The sequence below is a fragment of the Sarcophilus harrisii genome, chromosome 6 (assembly GCF_902635505.1).
Source record: "Sarcophilus harrisii chromosome 6, mSarHar1.11, whole genome shotgun sequence".
NCBI classification, from domain to species: domain Eukaryota; kingdom Metazoa; phylum Chordata; class Mammalia; order Dasyuromorphia; family Dasyuridae; genus Sarcophilus; species Sarcophilus harrisii.
The window spans coordinates 163591486-163610195 of record NC_045431.1 but is presented as its reverse complement, the minus strand read 5'-3'; the positions used below and the strand labels follow the sequence as shown (position 1 = coordinate 163610195).

General features: G+C 34.2%; 1 long non-coding RNA gene across 1 annotated transcript; it reads left to right on the top strand.

The window, feature by feature from the left end:
* Positions 1-6728: 6728 nt before the first annotated feature.
* LOC105751030 lies at positions 6729-11319 on the top strand. The gene is made up of 6 exons (XR_001121351.2): positions 6729-6828; positions 7823-7885; positions 8330-8353; positions 8437-8463; positions 10569-10697; positions 11133-11319. It is a non-coding gene; the product is annotated as an uncharacterized LOC105751030 (long non-coding RNA).
* Positions 11320-18710: the final 7391 nt, after the last annotated feature.

Here is an 18710-nt window from a genome sequence, read left to right as displayed (position 1 = left end):
CTTGTGTAAATCTTTGTTCTCTTTTTTTAAAGAATCTTTTTTAGAAGACATTTTAAAATGCTAATTCCATGCTTTCATTCCCTCACTTAGGAACATACAACCTTTTGAATAAGACCTCCTCCCTCAATGCAGATCAGCACCTTCTCTAAAATTCAGCCTTAGAAAATTGTCTCAGGTACTACTCAAGATGTAAATCAACTGGAGAGTCTACCCGGCTGGCTACAAGGCCAATTCTTTATCCACTATACCATATTGACTCTCAATGTAAAGGCCTCTGTTGGTATTAACTAGATTATTACTCAGTGTTCTGAATGTCTAAATACAGAAATTCAGTGAAATACAGTGAAATATGCTATGTGACTCCTTAGGGCAGCTCAGTGACTTGGTATCTATTTAATGATAACAATTCATTGTAGTGAATCATTTTCAGTCCTGACTCTTTGTGATTCCATTTGAACTTAGTAAAGATATCAGAGTGGTTTTCCATTTCCTTCTTTAGTTTATTTTTACAAATGAAGAACTGAGGCAAATAGGATAAGTGATCTACCCAGAGTCAAACAGTTAGTACATTTCTGAGGTTGCGTTTCAACTCAGGTCCTCTAGACCCCCAGCCCTACATGCTATCCATCATATCACCTACTTGTCCCACTCATTATCAGCAGTTTATTACCAGATCTAAATCATAATTACAAAGGTAATGAACAAAATTCAATACTCCATATGAGACCCAGTAAGAGCAGGGTAGAGTACAGTCCTAAACTGTTCCCACCCTTCCCCTAACACCAATGAGGGGGGAAATGAATGGTCAAGACAGGGGTGATGTCTTACCTGCTATTCTCTCTTTCTCAGGGTGCCCCATTGCTTTAGCTAGGTTAGATTACCTGCCATGTGTGTGGTTAGTTTGGCAGTTGGTGGGAATAATGGACCCTTTCTCCACAGAAATCATTTCCTGGACAGTGACAATAATAATGGACTGAAAGCAAGACTGGTGGCTCTGGGATGGAGAATTGCTATTCTCAACAATTGGATTCAGAGTTCTGGAATGTCTCTGTGACAAGTCTTAGGGGAGATAGCAGTCAATGTGGTGGTATTGGTTTCAATTGCCTGACATATACTGTCTCTTATCTCTCTATGGGGTATCCTAATGCTTGATCTTTGATGGCTTCATTTGACAGAACAAGGATGATATGAGAGTAATTCAAAAAGTAAATTGTATTTAAGACTCTCCACAAAAATGTCTTATCATAGAAATTTGAACAAATGATTTGGCAACTTCAAGTTGTAAAGGGTATAACTACTATCTGAATAAATGGAATGAATGAAAATAAATGATTGAATGAAATGGATGAAAATCATTTAGTAAATGCTTAAATCTGTTGAATAATAGTGATATAAATGAAAAGCAAAGATAATCCTTGATATAAAAGACTTTATATTCTAATTGGGGGAAATAAGATAATAGTTGAAGTGATGAACAAGGTAGACTACTTTACAGGGATGTTGCATGATGGACCATTCATTTAATCTTTAAAAACATCTGGGATCTGAAGGGACATTGATTTCTTCTCTCTCCATCAGAATGTAAGGCCTTAAATATTGTTTGGGAGATATAAATTCCTGAAGTTTAAGTCAGTATAGGAAACCAGGTGATCTGGAAGTCTGACTCGTCACCTCACCCAAAATGTTAGCCAGAAAGGTGGCCCTGGTATAAGTCCTTCATTCAGAAAGTGTCTCCTGAGAAATGAATACACAAACACAGCAACCAAACAAAGAAAAGACACCAAATGGTATTTTTAAAAGCATTGTTGTAAATCTAAACATTTCAGCAAATTCATCCATAGAAATTATAAGGAATAGCTAAGAGGGAAAAAGAGATTTTGGAAATATATAAATTCCTGAAGGAAATTTAAAAAGAGATAAAAATAAGGTTAAAACTTTGGGGAAAGAGGAAGGATTAGGAAAAAACAATAAATAGCATAGAACAAAAAATTGTAAACCAAATAACAAACTTTTTGAAAACTGTAATTGAAGACACATAAACTAATGACTTTAGGGGACTCCAAGAAATATAGAAGAAAATCAGAAGACTGAAAACATTGAAGAAAATTTGATATAAAAAGCAAGTGGTTTCCAAACTCTTTTTTTTTCCTATTCTTATTTTAACAATTAAAAAATTAAGTTACAAGTTATCTCTCTCTTCTTAACCCCATCCCATCCATTGTGAAAGAAAAATAGATTAACAACAGAAATATAACACCTTTTGGGGAGGCAGCTAGATATGACAGAGGGAGGTCAGGATTTGGAGTCACAGGGCTCCTCTGAAGGTTTTTGACACTCTCTGTGTATGACTATAGGCAAGCCACTCCAAATCTAAAGACCTGGTCTAGAGGTCTAGAGACCCCAGTTACCTCACCTGGAAAATGAAAGGATCAGACTCTGTAATCAGTAAGAGTGCTTTCATCTCTGCCTATAGTCAGCAGCAGTAGACCAGTATTCTAGTATGGGCTGTCACCCAGAGGTCCTAAGAAACTTCTTCCTAATTCAGCCTTTTCTGAATCTCAGGGCTCAGACCTCAAAGGCTTCAGTGAGAGGAACTATCTTTCTATCATCTATTTCCATTTTTTTTCTGGGGATTGTTCATAACCTTCCCAATGTTGATGAGTTGGATGCCCATCTAAGTTCATGGTAACTATGATCTCTCCAACAATCCCTCAGCAACATATTCAGTTGAGCAAGCCTTCTCTTGCTGCCCTATTCATTTATACAAACAATATGGACTTGGATTTCCCCTTTCCCCAAGTCTCTAAACACCTGTTTCAAAGAGAAACTTCAGGACCATGAGGTCAAAGCAAAAACTCTTCAAGGTTCTTAGAGCAGCAATGATTGTCTTGTCCCCAGTCTAACAAGAGCTGCCTCAGTCTGCTCAGAGAGGAATCCAATCCTGATCTATATTCATATTCCCCGTATAAATATGGGTATGGAAAAATGACTTGTCTTTTTATACAACAGAGACCACATTTCATTTTCTGTAGCAAATCTCAGGTCAATATTTAGCTAATGATATTCAGAAGCTTCCAGCTACCTCTCTCGGTAACTGGAGAGGCTTCAGGATATGATATAGCTCATACAGGTAGCCGAGGTCATTCCATTCCTTTTTCAATGTCTTCTCCTAGTACAGTTTTCCAGCTCTTAACCTGAGCTCTGATTGGTGGGAGATTGCCATAACTAGCCTGAACCAGATCCACCATGCTGCTGCTCTTTGGTTGTCATCATACAATATCCCTGCAAATGTCCCTCACCTATTTTTTCTCAATTTCATCTCACTTTTGGAATAATAGTCCAATTAACACTACCATTCTCAGAATGAACATATCAACATCCTTAAAGTTCTAGTCTTTGTTCCTGGGACTTCCCAGAGACCTTATTTAACTTATATCTCACAATTAGAATATAAGCTCTTTGAGCTCAATGACAGCCCTGTTTTTATATTTGTAGCTCCAATCCAAAAGTATCTGGCACATAATAAACAATATATACATATATTTTTTCTTTCATTTATGTCCCCTCCCCCCACCTTCACCAACAATCCACAGCAGTTCAAAAAACGTTTTTGATGGTAACTGTCATAGTTTCAGAGCCCAAAAATCAGTAATTTTTGGTGAAGACTCATAACATTGCTGGGTATCAGTCCTCTAATACGTGACTGCCAGAAATGCCAACCTTTTTCAACAGTCCAAGCTACCTCTTGTGTTAGGGTATAGCTTGAAGGAGGTGCTCCCCTGCCCACTTGGTGTGCCTGCCTGTTGATTTCTAGTTTCAGGCTACATTAGAGAATCATCTCCTGCAGGGTGGGTGTGTGTGTAAAATATCACTGTCCGCCTCCCAAAGCAATAGGGTTCTGTTCTAGGTTGCCATCTTCGGATAAGAAATCTTCTGTATCCTTCTATACCTGTCCTCAAAATTTATGATTTTTTCCTGTCTCACTATTGTCAATTCCTCTGTCATACACTTATCTTCATTTTCTTGTTTATTTGTTTCTATCTTGTCTCTTTGTCTCCTGTATAGGAGAAAGTCCCTCCCTTAATACCACTGAAACCCCTAAACAAACTGAGCTCCCCTTAGATCTCCCTGTGATTGTATTAAAGAGCAAGCATCACTATCCAAATTCTCTGTGATCCAGAACCTCAGGAAATTGAGCCAGAACTTTTAGGAAAATAATAGTAACCATAAGTTCTAATCTAATTAGGTTAAAATAGTTCTATGAATTCTCTTTTTCCTGGCATCAACAATTTCTCATAGATATAGATTATCTATCAAAAATTAATTACTGTCAGAAAAGAAATACCATCTTCATTTTCACTGGGGATGAAACCAACGGAAAAAAGAATTGGAAGTGTCCAGATTCTAGTCAGGCTTTCGTTCTATAGGCCTCCAATGGGTCACCTACTGAGGACTGATTATTCTTTGTGGAGCCTTTCACAAGCAAATAAAAGAACATCCTTAAGACAGTACAATGTTGGCATTTTAAAAGAGCATGGCATTTTTCCACAGGGAAACAGGCCTCATTTTTAATTCATGATAAATATTATGGCATTTTTAGGTCCAGGAGTTTTTCAAGTCACCTTCACCTATTCATATAGTGCTTGATCTGAGATAAAAAGATATTATTTACAATATTCTTTTTCTTCTAATTGTTATTCTTGGTTCCCGTTGTCATCCATTTTCCACATAGTTCCTATCATGGTGAACTTAAGACAGACTCAGAATAAAAGAAGCATTTTGATGAGATATAAAAATATAAAAATTCACAAGTGTAAAATGACTGATTAGAAGTCTGTAAATTCTTTTTGAACTGAGAGTTTCCACACATATGTCACAATGCAGTGGACTTTTGTAAGTTAGTAGTAACTTTGATAAAATGTGAGTACATGGCATTTATAATTCATGGTAAAATTTTTTTGAGGTTTTTGAGGAAAAGTGTCATCCTAATGAATTTCACAAGGAAAATATTTTGCATTTTCTTTATCAATGATTATTGATAAATTTGTCAATCCCTCATGTATATTCTCATTTCCTCCAACAGAAGAGAGTAACATAGCTTTTAAAAATAGATTAGTCCCCCAAAAATAGATTAGTCCAGATAATCACCCAAGATTACAATTCCTTTATTGTTTGGGTGGAAAATTACCAAATGGAATTTGAAAAGGTTGATTTGTTGGGGGAATTATTTATTTATTTTATTTTTGCTGAGGCAATTGGGGTTAAAGTCACTTGCCCAGGATCACACAGCTAGGAAGTGTTAAGTGTCTGAGATCATATTTGAACTCAGGTCCTCCTATCTACTTCACCACCTATAACAAGCATACAAAAATTTTATATAAATGAAAAATTATTTTTAAAATATTTTTATTTCAATTATAAGAGAATTTCATTGGAAATTACTACTCAAAAAAAGAGGAGTGAAAAGGAAATTACTTCTCTCACAAAATATTTGATTATGTGTAGAGGATTAGATATGTGGAGGGAGCTGTAATTATATCCCTCAATTGCTTACTTTTCCAAGGTCTTTTCCCTACCTACCTATCAGAAAATGATTCATGAGCAATATTATTTCCAAGCTGAATCTTCAAGAAAGATAATGATCCTTTAAATGGAGGGAAAGGTGATCTTGTATCGAAAGCATTATATTGTATTAAAGCAAACAGGACAGGGTGTGCAAATATATGGAGGTAGGAGACAGAATGGCAACTTTGGGAAATGCTGGTAATCTGGCTGAGTTTTAAAATGGTGTGTTTGAAAGAGAAAAGGCAGGGAATATGACATTCAAGTAAGATTGTGAACAACAATGGAATTTGTATTTTAGGCTAAAAACATGAAAGTTAGTTAAGTTTTTTGAGTAGGAGGTGACATTGTTCATTTCAGATAAAAACTTATGAAAGTCATTTTTGGAAGTTATATGGTGGACTGACTGGAATAAAGACAAAATGGAAAACAAAGAGTGAGCTTTGAAAGTGGTCGCAACCATTTTGGTGAAGTTGATGGAAGTTTGAGCTAAAATGTTGGCTATGTGAATGGGAAAAAGAGATTGATACTACAGATGCCATATAAGTTGAGCCAATAAGTTTTCATGATTGGTTAGATATGGGGGTGAGGAAAAGGGCAGAGGAAAGAATTCACTGAGGGTATAAACATAGGTGACCATGAGGATGGTTTTGCCAGCAACAAAAATAAGTAAGTTGGGACAAAGTCCAGACTTAAGGTAGAAAGTGATGCCAAGGGATTATTGAAACCATGGGAGAGAAAGAGACTCTAGTTGAGGGAATATGTAAAGAGAAGAGAAAGGTATGTAAGTCTCAGATGTGGTAGATCATATGTGAAGATAATGTTACAATGAAATATATCAATAGATAGCATACCATAGTAGGTAAAATTCTATAATCAGAGTTGACAAAATTTGGGTTCAAATCCTGCCTCAGACACTTGCAAACTATCTTGTTTAAGGATTTGATATCCAAATGATGAGTCATCACATCCTCTACCTCCTTGATTTGCCTAGACTGACATTAGGATTAAGCAAGAGGCTTCAGTTACACACTCTATTGTGAAACTTGCTTTTTTAAAAAAACTTCTTGGCATGGATGGGTACTTAAAATGGGCACAAAATCAATATTTGTTCACAGTCAGTAATAACAATTCAAGCTCTCCATTGATATTATTTGCACCCACAAAATTAGCATATCATTAACGGCAGAATTTAAATAGCTCTGAGATACCATGAATCCCATCCTCCTTTGAAAGAAGATTTCTTCTTCCAGTCATCTGTCTTAGGTAATATTTCTTACATAACAAATCATTTTTTTGTGCTAACTTATCACTGCATGGACATCTTATCTATGAAAAATGTATGTGAGGAATAAAATATAAAACGTTTAAGATAATAATGTTTTATAGAGAAGTAGTGATCTTATTTTAATATTGAAAAATAAGAATGTTTATTGTGTGGCAAGTGAGATATGATCAAGTTTCACATCTAGAACTGGTCATCTTGAGTTTTACATCAAGAACTGGTTGTCTTAATGCAACAAACTAGTCAATCTGGATATTTTAGCATTTCCTGAATTCTCTTTCTTCGATATTACATGATTAGGGATAATAGATGTGGACAACTGTGGGTATAAAAAATGAGGGTCACTAAACAGAATTAAAAATGGTTCTATCTCTTCCTTCTTCTTCCCTATCTCCTTAATCTTTCCTTCCTTCCCTCTTTCCCTTCCTTCCTTTATTTCTTTGATATTAGGGAATTGTTTTTATATAATTCTACATATTTGTTATGGTCTTCATTTTCTTGCCTTTTCAAGTAAGAAGAGAAAGCAAAGGGAGAGAATTCTGAATTGAAAACAAAATGAAACAGAATTTTTAAAAATTTTTCCACCATCAGAAAACATATGTATGTATAAAAATGTGTCTATGTTGTGAGAGTGAATAATGAGAATGAGAGAGCAAGTGACAGAATCAGAGAGAGACAGAGAGAGATTACATATTGTATGCAGTAAGTTTCTTGATTTGGTGTCCTGCATCTAATGTCTAGATCTGACAATAATTATATATATCCACATTATCTGAGATTAAATTCCCTCAATCTGTAAAACAAAAATATTTGCTTATCAGCTCTTTGAAGGAAAACACTAAACCTTAACAGCATCGTAGAAATGGAAGTTAAAATTGATTTACCTTAGTTTCTTCTTCATTGAAAAGATCAATATGACTCAAAGCAAAACACAGACTAAAGGCAGCAGGAATTTCTCTCCTCTCCATTCCACAGGAGCCTACAGCCATGAAGCTCTATCTTATAGCTTTTCTGGTGGCTTTTCTGCTTGCCCTGGCAGTAAGTACTTGGGGAAGTGGAAGGGGGGCTGGTGTTGGGAGTGTTTGATCCCTCTTTCTAATAAGGGTCCTTTAGTATCTGTAGAATTGGATTTATATTTGTGTTCTCATGTTACTGGATTAGTACATTTTAATTTTTTTACTATCTCTTTTAATCTCTGAATAATCTAGAAAATTTCTTCATGCCTATAGACTTAGCAAGTAATTTTTAATTTTATTCTCAAAATTGTCTCCTGTTCTTAAAGAGATAATCTTTACATTTCCCCAAATAAAAATGAAGATAATAAATATTTGTCTAAATATTGTGAACAAAATTCTGCTCTTCCCTCAGTGTATAGGGTAATTCATTGAATAATTCAGAAAGTTAACTCAAGTTACAATTTGGGTTTTTTTTCCCAAACTTGTATCATATAACTGAATCTGTTAATGTTTTTCTTTTCCAAAGAGAGCTGACAGTTCATCTGAAGAGGTAAGATATTTTCAAATAAATGCAAAGTTGTTTAATATTCTGCAATATGTATCCATATAAATTTTTTTTCTTTATTTGAACAGGACAGTTTTCGGCACCGAAGACCTCGGGTAAAATTATAATTTATTGTATGTAATGTGTAATTTATTGGATTGAACCTATTAAAATTTATTTGTATATTCCCTTCTTTTTATCTTTAATCTTCCCCCCCAAAAAATCTCATTAATCCTCTTTTCTGAACAAATAATGATTTAAATGAAACCGAAATAAATATTCTTTCCAATCATTAAGTGTGAGAGTACTAGAGGTTTACAGGCATTGAGTACATAATTTCTGTATATGTTAATCTTCTAGAGTCATTGATTAGAAGAGAATTCAATATTGAGATGACAATGTTAAATAAGATGAAATGTTTACTGAAAGAAATTGTGTCCATATTTAGTCTCTTTGCTGCTTCCCTAAATTTTACGTGACTTTGCCAATGATTCTATAGGATTTCACTAATATATTCCAAGAATAAGAGACATCAGAGGATTTCTCTGGATTTATGGATATTTTCAGGTTCTCCATTCATTTATGGACTCCAAAGTGTCTCACATTTAATATGCCCAGGGCTTTCCCCAAAAGCTCTTAACAAACATTGACTGAAGTGACTTGGTTTGGCTCAGGTCTGGAGAGTGAACAGTTCACCTAACTGCAAAATCTCAACTCCCTGATCTAGTTACTCTACTGTTTGCTAGATTCTGGCACCCAAACTGATTTCTGATTACACTGTTGTGCTAAACAAAATTGTGCTTACACACAGATTTGATGATGTCACTAAGTTATAGTGAATTTTTGTCATCTTGTCCATGAAATGGTTAATTTCTTGTTTTCTTTGAGTCCTAGCTATATCTGAGGACTTTGAGTAAAATCCATTTTTTTCAAAGCACTCATAGCTTTTGGATTGCTACTGAATATCAGGGATAATTGGCTAAAGCATGACCAGTTCTGTTCACAAAATTGGATAACATTATACTGAAAAATCACTTAGAAGGTGAGAATAAATGTTTTAGATGCTTTGACAATAATCTTAAAGAAGGATTTCAGTCTATATCAGTGAGCAATTTCCTCCCAAATCACTGTCATTTTCTTCCCCAGTCATTTAGATTTGAATCTGCTGCTTATTACCTCTGTAACTCTGAACAGAGTACTTCATTATTGCTACTCTATGTTTCAGTGATGTTAGACAGGATTTATAAGATCTCATCTCAGTCTAGGAATCTCTTGCTGTGGATTCCTATATAAACTTTGTTTCTGAACTCTATCCTTCAGAGGTCACATTGTCTTTTTCACAGAATCAGAGATTTTGAGGTGGAAATGCCCTTGTAAACTTTTTCACCTAATCTCTTCATTTTACAGCTGAAGAAAGTGAGAGTCATTGAAGTTAAATTACTCACTCAAGTTAACACAAAAAGTGGATATTAGAGGCAGGATCTGAAGCTAGGTCCTTTAATTCTAGAGATATTTAATTTTTCCCATCATACTATATGTAATAACAGAAAAGCCATTAGTTACCATAATAACTGTCATCTTTGATTATCTTCTCTCTATAGAATCAGGGCAATATGTATTTTTCTTTGTCATCCTTTTTCTAATAAGTAAGAGAGAGTATATGGTTGATTTTTTCATCTTGAAGAAAATATGGAGTAGAAAATTAATTTTTTTAAATCAATAATCATGAAAGAACCCTACTTTTTAGAAATGAGGCTTCTCCAGTTTATTAAATAAGTTTTACTTGATAAATTGCTGAATACTCACAGTTTAGTTGATTGTGAGAAATGCCTGAAATTGTATTGAGTACATATATATGTAAATGTGATCATGTATATATATATATATATGTATATAAAATATTTATATATATAAAGAATATAAATATATATGTATACAAATATATGTAAATACGTGTATATATATATATATACACACACATATATATGTATGTATGTATATGTATCAGGTTTATTTAAAGCTCAGACAGGTTTGTCTGATGATCCAAATAATTCTGCCATAGGTGAGTGGTTTTGCTAATCCTGTTACATTTGTATATACTTATTTTTTTCAGTGTTATCATAGATACTAAGAAATTAAAAACACTACCAATAAACCACAATGCTTTAACCTTATCTTGGCTATTTTCTCTTTCTTTTAAATGCCATTTCATTCAAATCAGTGGTATCCAGAATATCCTCAGTTTCCTAGATATCTTCCAGGTTATCCATATCCTGATCCTCCCTATAATCCATATCTTGGATATCCTGAAAATGCTCCAATTGCACCATAAGGACCTCAATAAACAGTGGTAAGAATAAGTTATACTTATTGACAGCCTGGTAGATAATATGGTAGAAAAAATATGTTGAAACAATTTTTTAGCATTTTTTGGGTTTTGGGGGTTTTTTTAGATTTTGATTTCCAAATTCTATTCTTTCATATTGTGATAAAAGAAATGACAAGCAGAATAATTTTAGAAAAACTTTGAAAGACTACAGAACTTCCCAATTTTCTAACATTTTACACCCCTCCTTGTATGCTATGATTCAGTTGTAGTGGCCTTCCAACTGTTTGTGTGCCCATTGCTCACAACCTCCTGGTTTGATGCCTTTTTTATAATTGATGGAGGTTGCTTCTGACTGGTTTGAGCTACTCACAGCAATGATAATAGAAAGAAATTACTTCCAAAATAATAGGTTGGAGCAAAACCTAACGAAGGCAACTCTTTTCTGTTTACTTGTAGGCCTACCTGGATGACAGACTCAATCTATCTATGAACCTACAAATCTACAAATTTGTGAATCTCTCCAATTATCTACTTGTGCATTAGATAGTAGCACTAAGATTGTTAGATCAACATGAATCATTACCACACAGAACTAATACTCTTCTTAACATTCTCCAAATAATAAACACAACTTATAGCATAGTGAGTTTTTGTTGTTTTTATTTCCATCCTTCAGTTCTGATTCATAATGCAGATGAGAATAACATAAAGAGAAGATATGAGGCTTCTTGGTCTAAGGAGTAGAGAAATAGAGAACAGATTTCAGATTGAAATGACATATCACACATAGGATTATATATACGTACATATATATATATATATATATATATATATATTCTGTTGCCCATTTACAACATGACACAAATGGGAAAAGAGTGCTGTTTTGGAGTCAGACACACCTGGGTTCCAGTCCCAGTTTTGTGACCATGGGCAAGGCAGTTAACCTGTCAGTACTCCAAATAACTATTCAAAATATAAGTGAAGAAAATGGTGATCTCCATAGGCAGATGCAAAGATAAAATCACAGGGCTGCAAAATATAAAACATTTATCTGGTCTTTCTACTGAGAGAATGTAAGTTCTTTGAAGGCAGACACTATTTAACATTTCTTGGTTATTTTCTGCCTGCAGAGGCTGGCAAGGTGCCTGGTACATAATAGGTGGCAGCTTATTGACTCTGACTTCATTCCTAGTTCATAGAAAGCCTGACCCATTACAATTGTTTAATAGATGAAGGCTAATTGAGATGAAATTTCATTACATTGGAACACTATCCATTTAGTATGCTCTTTGAGAGGAACAAAGAAGCACATAAATTTTTTTTAATTCCAGTATAACAAATCTGGAAATTATTTTGAATAGTAATAGTTGGAATGGGCATTTCTGTCCTGGAAATTATGAAAAAACATAAAAGAACATAAAACCTGAATTGAATTATAAATCTGAACAATATGTAATGACTAGCCAGATGTACATAGTCTCAAGGATCATCAGGGGAAATAAACAGCCCTCTCTATCAAGTGGTTCTGTATGCTGATTAATCATAGTGGCCATGAAAAGAGTTTATATTTCCATGCAATGTAAAATTTTACCAGAGAGCAAAAGACCTTTGTTCAAAATATCTTGAAATTTTATGTCTATCATTTTCCTCAAATCAAGTTCTTAGTGCTCATAATGTAGAGTGTAAAATAATGAAATAACAAGAAAACTGTTCTTGGAGGAATACTGATAATTCTTAATGCTTAGTCTTCCCAAATAACTGAACCATTGGACATGTTCTTGAAAAAATCCCAAGGAGAAACAAATGATATGGGAAGCAGATCATAAATAGAAGACTTGACTCCATTTCTTAAAAATATAGAAAGCTGAGTCAAATATATAATAATACAAGTCATTCTCCAGTTGATAGATGGTCAAAAGATATGAAGAAGTAATTTTCAAATGAAGAAATTAAGCCTATCTGTAGTCATGTGAAAAAGTTTTCTAAATCACTATTGATTAGAGAATTTAAAAAGCCCTGAGGTCCCACCTCACACCTGTCAGATAGTCTAATATGACAGAAAAGGAAAATGCTAATTGTTGGAGATGATGTGGGAAAATTAGAACACTAATGCATTGTTGGTTGAATTGTGAAGTGAACCAAGCCTTCTTGAGAGCAGTTTGGAATTATGCCCAAAGAACAACTCAACTAGTGATAAAACTAATACTTTGATGTAGCAATACCACTGCCATATCTGTAACCCAGAGATCATAAAAAGGGGGAAAGGACTTGCATGTTCAAAAATATTTATAGCAATCCTTTTTGTGATAATAAAATATTGGAAACTGAGGGGATGCTCATCAACTGGGGAATGGTTGAATAATCTGGGGTATTTGAATATGATAGAATTCTATGGTGCAATAAGAAATGATGACCTTATAGATCTCAGGAAAATGTGGAAAGACTTGTATGATCTGATGGAAAGTGAAATGTGCAAAACCAGTATCAGCAACATTGTGTGATGATCAACTATGATTGACTCAGCTCTTCTCAGCAATACAATGATCCAAAACAAGTACAAAGGCCTGATGAAGGAAAACTGTTATCCATAATCAAATAAAGAACTGATGAAATCAGAATGCAGAATTTTTATATGCTTCATTCTTTCTCGTTTTTTCCCTCTTTTGATAAGTTTCTTCTTTCACAACTGTGACTATATATACCTTCTTCAGAAGAGGGGTGGGAAGGATGAGAGAGAAAATTTTGTAATTCAAAAACTTGTAAAGCAATACTAATGCTTTGTTTCTTGTCATGTTTCTGTGGAAAAGAATAAAATACTATTATGTCAAAATAAGTTTTTTAAAAGAAGTAATAAATGACATGGGAAGCAGATCATAAATAGAAATTTTGTCCTCGTTTCTCAATTATATAGAGAATTGAGCCAAATATATTGCCATTTCCCAATACATAAATTATCAATGAATATGAACAGGCAGTCTTTAAGTGAAGAAATCAAAGTCATCGCTAGTGATATGAAGAAGAGCTCTAAATCACTATTCATTAGGAAAATACAAATTAAAACAACTATGAAGTATGAAATATAGTACCTCACACCTATAAGATTGGCTAATATGACAGAAAATTAAAATAATAATTATTGGAAGTGTGGGAAAATTTGAACAATAAAGCATTGTTAATGGAACTGTGAACTGATCCAATCATTCTGGAGCGAATTTGTAATTTTGCCCAAAGGGCAATTAGACCATGCATACCCTTTGGTTTAGCAATATCACTATCAAGTCTGTGTCCCAAAGAGATCAAAAGAAGGGGGGAAAGAACAGATATTTAGAAAAATATTTATAGCAGCTCTTTTGGGGGTGACAGAAAACTGGAAACTGAGGGAACGACCATCAACTGAAGAATGGCTTAACAAATTGTGGTATATGAATATAATGGAATATTATTATTATCTAAGAAATTAGGGGAGGGAAGATTTCAGAAACATCTGGAAAGACTTACATGAACTGATGCTGAGTGAGGTGAGTAGAATCAGAAAAGAAGAGCATTATAAAAGCAAGAGCAATATTGTATGTTATCAAGCTTTTCTTGGCAATTCAATGATCCAAGATAATTCCAAAAGACTCATGGTTGAAAATGCTATTACATCCAACAAAAGAACTATGGAGTCTGAATACAAATAAAAGTATGCTATTTTCACTTTTTTCATGGTTTTTCCCTTTTGTCCAGTTTCTCCTTTCATAACATGACCCATGTGGAAGGATGTTTAACATGACTGCCCATTTATAACCTCTTTCAGATTGCTTGCTGTTTTGGGAAAGGGAGGGAAGGAGGGGAAAAAAATTGGAACACAAAGTCTTATGAAAATAAATGTTGAAAATAATTTTACATATACTTGAAAAAAATAAAATATTATTCACAAATAAGAAGAAAAAGAAAGAAGTAATAAAAGACAACGAAGAATAAGAACAAGAAGAAGAACAAGAACAGAAGTATAGCAAGAAAATGTTTCCTTAACAAAAAACTGTACATGTAAACATTGTTTAAAATGAGCCACTATATATAATTGGAGTTTGAATATGTTTCTCATTTAATATAGCATTTATCATTAGCTACTAGAAAAGCAAAATTTTCCATTATTCATTTTATCAATTGGTTAGGTATATACAAATAGAAAAGGAATTTCCATTTCTCAGAGTTTGTAAAATTCTCCTATCACAAATTTGGGTGTGTGAGCATTTCTGTTTTATTCCTTTGTTAACTCAAAATGCAGAAATAAATAATGTGGAACCAGATTTAATAATATTTCTGTCTGGTGCTATGCCAAATATTGTGAACCTTTTAAATTTTTTAAAAGGCAATATGATCATATTATGTTAAATATGTCCTAAATTATAACATTTCATTCACTTTATATTTTTTAAAATTATAAAATATTTAATGTTAAGTCTCATAGACAATAGCAAGCAAATAAAGTATTACTAGATTGCTTTGAGATTTAGTTTTTTTTTTTGAGGGGGGGAGCAATTGGGATTCTGTAAATTGCTCAGGGTCACACAAAAATTTGATCATAGGTCCTCCTGACTTCAAGTCCAGTGTTCTTTCCACTATGCCACCACTGTCCCAATGGGCATTAAAAGGGCAGAAAAATGAAGAAAATGAAATAGTATCTAAGGAAAATCCAATCAATTTGGGAATGTCTGAACAAATTGTAGCATGCAGCATAAAATTTTATTCATTACAATAAATGCTAAAAAGATAATCCTTGGTAACATGCACTGATCCAAAGTGAAATGAGCAGAACTAGTACATATTCTGCCAGGACAAGAATACACAAAGAAAACCAACTTTGAAAACAAGAATTTTGATCAAGACAATGTTCTATCTTGTCTTGAAAGGACTTATGATGATGTATGTCATCTACCTTTTGACAGAAATGTGGTGGAGTCAAGACACAGAAATAAATTTACATTGAATATGTTTATATATAATATGAAGGCTTTGGGGTTTTTTTAATTTAAAAATAAAATTAAAAAATTTTTTAAATAAAATTTTTAAATGGGCATTTTAAGGAAGGATGTTATTGAGAGCAAGAGTGATATAAAAACAAGGATCACCAAAACATTTTTAAAATCAACAGAAGAAAACAGAATGAAGTTCTAAGGAGAAGTCAATTTTGAATGTAACTTGTTAGATTTATTATAAACTTTTTTCAAGTAAGAGATTTGCAAAAGAAGTCCATGACTCCATACTCAATATTGATTTACTGTTTTTCTATGTATATGGAAATGCCCACCTTTTGTTAATTAGGTTCAGAAAAAAATTAAAAATAATGTTTCTGGAGTATAACTCTTGTTGACTGAACTTCAATCTGTTTTAGCTTTGGCGTGTTCACAACATTGGGTAAAGGATATCTTGTGAAATCATTATAGCTTTATGTGGAAGAAATTATGTTCCCTGATCTTTCTTTACCAGACTATCATTACTGATTTCCTTGGCTTTTCTTCTTGACAATCAAGGTTTCATCATTTTGGCTCATTTTTGTGTTTATTCATCTCTGCCATTTCTTGGGCCTTTTGAACTCACCTTTAATCCTTTAAATACCCGGAACACATCCTTTATTCAGACCTATTTTAGTGTTATTGAGAGTGGAGTTGGGATGCACCATTTCTGTTGCTATGGAATTATAAGCCTAAAGTTGTACCCAACTGACTCCTTCCTCCATTTGTTTTGGCATGGATCAATGCTGACTCAATCCATTCTAAGGGGTGTTCTTTCCATTTCAAGGGCTGACAGTATTTTTCCCTGCCTTTCTGGTGGTCTTCTACCGCTGTAACCAAAGGCTCTCAAATATGAATCGGCAATTGTCCAGATTTCAGCTCTGGGAAAATGGTAGATCAGGCTTTCTTCTGTTACTTACTTCCTCTAGCAGGCAGGGTCATAAAACAGTAAAAGCACCAGGTTGATAAATAGCAGAAATATAATACCTTTTGGGGAGGCAGCTGGGTGTGACAGGGGGAGGCCAGGATTAGGGGTCACACAGTACCTCTGAAGATTTTTGCCACTTTCTCCCTGTGTGACTACGAGCAAGCCACTCCAAGTCTCTAGACCTCAGTTACTTATCTGGAAAATGAAAGGGTCAGACTCAGTGACCAGTAAGAGTGCTTCCATCTCTAGTATGGGACTATCACCCAGAGGTCCTAAGACACTTCTCCCTATTCAGCCTTACCTAAATCTCAGGGCTCAGATCTCAAGAGTTTCAGTGAGAGAAACTATCATTCTATCATCCATCTCCATCTTCTTCTGGAGCTTGTTCATCCGCTTCCCAATGCTGGTGAGTCGGATACCCAGCTAAGTTCCTGTAACTATCACTCCCAGGTGATCTTTCCAACACTCCCTCAACAACAGTTGAGCAATCCTTCTCTTGCTTCCCTATTCATTTATACAAATAATAGGAACTTGGATTTCACATTTTCCCAAGTCTCTAAATACCTATTTCAAAGAGAAACTTCAGGACCATGAGATTAAAGGGAAAACTCTTCAAGGTTCTTAGAGTAGCAGTAATTATCTTGTCCCCAGTCTAGAAAGAGCTGTCTCAGGCCACAGAGAGAGGAAACCAATCCTGTTCTGTATTCATATTCCCCATATTAATTGTGGGGAAAAAGGGATATGCCCCTTTATGCATCAGAGATCACCATACTCACTAACTTTCATTATCTGTAGCAAATCCCGGGCCAAAATTGAGTTAATATTCAGAAGTTTCCTTTTCCAGCTACCTCTCCTGACAACTGGGTAGATTTAAGACATGAGGCAGTTCATACAAGGAGCCAATGTCATACCATTTCTTTTTTAATGTCTTCCTAAATATTACACAATCCAGCTTTCCAGCTCTTGACCTGTGCTCTGACTGATAGGAATTTTTCATAACTAGCCTGAATCAGATCTACCATACTGCTGCTCTTTGGTTTTCATCATACAATATCCCTGCAAATGTACCTTACCCACTTTTTCTTAATTACACCTCACTTTTGGAATAATAATCCAATCAGCACTACCATTCCCAGAATGAACACATCAATTGCCTAAAGTTCTATCCTTTGTCCCTGGTATTTCCCAGATCCCCTATTTATACTGTAAATTTAGGTTCAATGATTGCCCTTTTTAATTTGAACTCTAATCCCAAAGAATCTGGCACATAATAAACAATATATACATATATATTTTATTCATTTAGGTCCCACTCGCCTCCACCAACAATCCATAGGAGTTCAAAAAATCCTTGTGTGGGTGACCTTGAAAGAGTTCATGGGCTCAGAAATCATTAATCTTTGATGAGGACCCATAACATTGGGTATCAATCCTCCAATCACTGGCTGCCATAAATGCCATTCTGTCCATACACTCCAGGGCACCACTTGTTCTGCGCAATGGTTTGAAGGAGGTGCTCCACTATTCATTTGATTTGTCTGCCTATTGATTTCTAGTTTCAGGTTGCATTAAGGGATCATTTTCTGCAGTGTGTGTGTGTGTGTGTGTGTGTGTGTGTAAAACATTACTTTTCACCTCCTACATTAATAGAGCTCAATCTTAGCTTCCATCTTTGTATGAGACATATTTTACACTCTAGGGATTGAGAGGGACAAGCAAGGCTTCTTTGTCACCTGAGTAAGTTAATTTGGTTCTCTCTGTTGTGAAGTAGGATTCTTGGGGTTTCTTAGGACATAGTGTTTTAGTGTACATGGAGGCTAAATCTTTTTTTTTTTTTTTAAATTTTTTTTTATTTTTTATTTAATAGCCTTTTTATTTAATAATTATTGGGGTAATTTAAACAATTTAAACCCTTTGTTCAATTTTTTCCCCCCCTTTTAGATGGGGATGAAGTGATGTTAAAAATTTTTAAAGAACAAAAAGTTTAAAAAAAAGTTATTTGAAAAAAAGAAAAATATTGTAAAGTTGTAAGGAAAAAAATGGGGGAAAAATTAGGGGATTGGAAATTAATGAAATGGTTTTTAGTATTTTGAGTTTTTTTGGGATAGT